Source organism: Vombatus ursinus, unplaced genomic scaffold (genome assembly GCF_900497805.2).
Source record: "Vombatus ursinus unplaced genomic scaffold, bare-nosed wombat genome assembly UNPS02014599.1, whole genome shotgun sequence".
NCBI classification, from domain to species: Eukaryota; Metazoa; Chordata; class Mammalia; order Diprotodontia; family Vombatidae; genus Vombatus; species Vombatus ursinus.
The window spans coordinates 339,030-342,965 of record NW_020954377.1 but is presented as its reverse complement, the minus strand read 5'-3'; positions in this window follow the sequence as shown (position 1 = coordinate 342,965).

The following is a 3,936-nucleotide window of genomic DNA, read 5'->3' as shown; positions in this document are numbered from 1 at the left end:
ACACTCTAATTAATCCCTTCTTTCACCTGCTAGGAGAGTCTTTTGAATGCCTATATCCATTTGGACCACTTCTCTGCTCTAAAAAATTGTCACTGGTACTTCCCCCGGCTTGGAGTTCAAGGCCAGGCAACTTGTGTTGCTACCTAACCTTCCCAGCCTTATTATCAAATGTGGTCATATTTGTAAAGCACTCAGCCTGGAACCTGGCACATAGTAGGCACCTCATAAATGGATGGCTCCTCCCCTGTCTGCTCTTATCATACTAAATTCTATGCTTCAGCGAAATTGGATTACTCTCTCCTCCCAAATACCTGCTGTTTTCATGCCCTGGTGACTTTACTCACTGCGAATTCCTCCCCATTCTTCCTTTAAAATCCAGTTCAGACGTCACCATCCCCTTGAAACCTTCCATTTTCCAGTATTTACAAGGACCTCATATAATACTTATTTTAATTCTGTAATTACACTTGTTATACAGGGATTACATTCCTCTACTGAACTAACCTTCTTAAGGGAGAAGCTTTACCAAATCTAATCTTTGGGTCTTCCTCCTCTCCCCTACCCTCCCCTAAACATTAGCTACTGAGTGAAAGCGCCTTGTGAGTGATAGACTTTTAAAATAGGAGATACAAAGTTTGGGTAAGACTAATCTCTTCTCTCTGGGAGCTCATGGCCTAGGTATATGACTCATGCATAAATCGTAATATAAAATCAATCAATAAAAGTTTATTGACCCTGGGCAAGTCACAACCCCAATTGCCTAAAAAAGGAAAAAAAATTACTATGTGCCAGGCACTGTTCTAAATGCTGGGAGATACAAAAAGAAGCAAAAGAGAGTCCCTACTCACAAGGAGCTTATAATCTAAAGACGGCTCAGTAGGCAAGGCTGGGAATGCAGGGAGCTGACCAGTTAGGCCTCTAGTGACTGAATGGGCCACAGTGAACTCTGTATGTTAAGCCTAACCAATTTTTCACATCACCTGGTGCTATACACATCTTAACTCTCATTTCCCTTTTCCCAATCTCTTGCTTGAATTGTCCCTCAGCTCAGGGATCAAGATTTCCATTAGAAGTTAGCAGACCTTGGGAGGGAGAGATGAGAGAAAGCAGGATGGAGTTGGTGGAAGAAGCTGCTGTAGATGGGTAGGGCTAAGGTGATGAAATAGGGCTCTGGATGAAAAGGGCCCTGGGAAACCAGTTCGGGCAAATTCTTCAAGTCCTTCCTTGGTCTAAATTCTATGAACTCTCACAGAGATGACTTAAGCCATCTGGGATGCGGAATTACTTCTGGGGGAAAAAAATTATGTATATGAAACTTCATGGTATCACTCTCCCTCTTTTAACATCTCATTTGTGATCTGTCCCATGCTTCCACCCTTACCCCCTCTTCCTATGACGTCCTTATCCCTAGCAAAGTTAGACATCCTGCAACCAATCATTAGAGCTGAGCTTTTTAAAATTAGGATTTTAAAATAAAGATTCATTTCTTGGCCCTCCCAGCTTACATGACTTAATCCAACTAAAATAGATATTTTTTTTTCCTGAAAGAAGGAATTTCAGGTGTTATGTATGGAATAAGATATTTTTAGTCAGGGGTTGGGATCTTCCAAGCCCATCAAAAATCGCACCAACCAGGGGATTGTTTCTGTCTGCTAGACAGCAGCTTTCCAGCTGGCAAATGGGAAAGATAGCCAAGGACAGGGCCACATCTACAAATTATGGTAGGGTGAGTCACTGAAGGTATCTGGAATATGTTACCGGATCATAAAGGGAGGCTCAAATACCTTGGTTAATTAGACCCATCTCTGAATGAAAGGAGCAGGTCCCTCAGTATCCTATTTTGTCTTGCTAGCCCTGCCCAGCCTCTGCCAGCGCTCTCCTGTAGATGGTATACATAAAACTGAGGTCCTGGAAAAGACAGAATTGGAAGTCCCTGAGACTGCCAGGAAGTCCTGGGCCAGTAACAAGATTAGATTTGATGTCCACCTCTGCCACTTAAAATGCAAGTTCAGCCTTGGAACTGCACAGGGAGGGGGAATGTTTGGACCACACTGTTTCCTCAAGGGGTTGGGGAGGGAGTGATTAGTAAACTGTAAAAGGGGTATTTATTGAGTGAGTGGGGGCTGGGGAGGACAGAGCAGTAGTTGTTTAGGAAACACCGTCTCCTTTAAGCAAGGTTCCTTACTCACCTTTGCAGAGGTATGGAAGTGGAAGGAACATGGTGTTGTTTTGCTTTGCTTTTTTATTTCAGCTCAAGCCTAAAACAATTGGTTTAACACAGTCCTAATCACTGAGATCACAGAAAGGTGACTCTCAGTCAATCAGCCTCTTCTCACAAGCACACAGGAGGCACATGATCAGGAACTCCAAGCCCAGCACGGTTCAAGCTCTAATTATGTGTTCTGACCAACACTTAGCTGGATTCTCAGCAAAGGTTACACAGTACACAGGAGGCCTTTTTATGCTCTCTAGCTGGGCAGCAATTTGTCGTTATTACAGCAACAAGTTGAACAGTACCCAGCTTTGTACGTGGCCAGAGGACACAGGATGGTGTGCTGCCACAGCAGCTGGCCTTTCACAGGGAGCCTTGCCTGGCCCCCTGTACCAATGCCTGGGGGCTGGCAGGGAGGAACCAATCAAAGGGACAGCCTTGACTGACAGGAGTGCCACTGCTGAGGTGATCTGAGCCACTGCCTGAGGGAGAGGATGCTGGGAGTGCTGCGCCAGGGGAGATAGGAACAGGCTCCTGGGCCCATTTGGTCTATCTGTTGCTCTCACACACTACCACAAAAACAAAAAAAAAAAAAAAAAAAAAAAAAGTCATGCATCTTGCTGGCTGCAAATAAAATATTAGTGAAAGATTTTAGGTTAATATCATTTCCCATTTCTCCCAAGTCTTATCTCCTGCCCTTTCTCCTAGCCATTTTCCCACTTCTGGCTTGTATTCTCTTTTCCCATAAACAGAAATCCAAAGGAAATCTCATCTCTAGCTGGGAAGACTTGCTCCTCCACCTCTGAGAAAGCTGACATTCTTCCAACATTGCTAATTGCAAGAAGGCTACAACCGGCTAGGACCGTACCATACTGGTCACTGCATCTATTTCAGTGTGTTTTACTGCCTTTTGTCTCAGATGACCAAAAAACTGATTGCTTTAGCAGAGGTTTTTAACCCAGGGCATGTGAATTTGTTTTTTAAATAATTTGATAACTGTATTCCAATACAGTTGGCTTCCTTTATAATTCTCTACATTTTATGCATTTAATACTGAGAGGGGCTGTAGGCCTCACTAGATTGCTAGAGGGTCAGTGTATAGACTGGGCCAGTGGTTGGGAACCTGCAGCCTCAAGGCCACAAGTGGCCTTCTAGGTCCTTGAATGTGCCCATTTTACAGAATCCTTTTATTAAGGGGTTTGTTCTGTGAAGTTTAGATTCAGTCAAAGGCCTGCACTTGAGCACCTACAGGGCCAACATGCAGCCTTGAGGCTGCAGGTTCCCCACCCCTAGACTGGGCCAAATCTAACAAGATAAAATTAATAAAGATAAATGTAAAGTCTTAACACTTGGTGCAGCCTGAGATTTGAATTGAATGGAACGAAACATTCCCCAACAACGAGGGCTTTCTAAATACCCAAGAGTCTTGGGATATAGTGGGCTCTTTCACCCTTGGGGAAGATGTCATGGGTCAAAGCTGGACATGACTTCCAAGGTTCCTTGGTCAATTACCACCAAATGCCATGCTGGCCATTAACTTTGGCCATTTACACGTTTTAAAAGTTGTTTTTACAAACGTGGAGGTTTTACATATACTTATCCCTGTTTGCAATGAGTCCAATCATAAATCTTACTATCTTCAAGTTTCAACATCCATGGGAAAGGGTTTTCTGTCTTCTACCTTATCGTTTTATTGGCTTTGGGGACCCTAAAAACATGACATG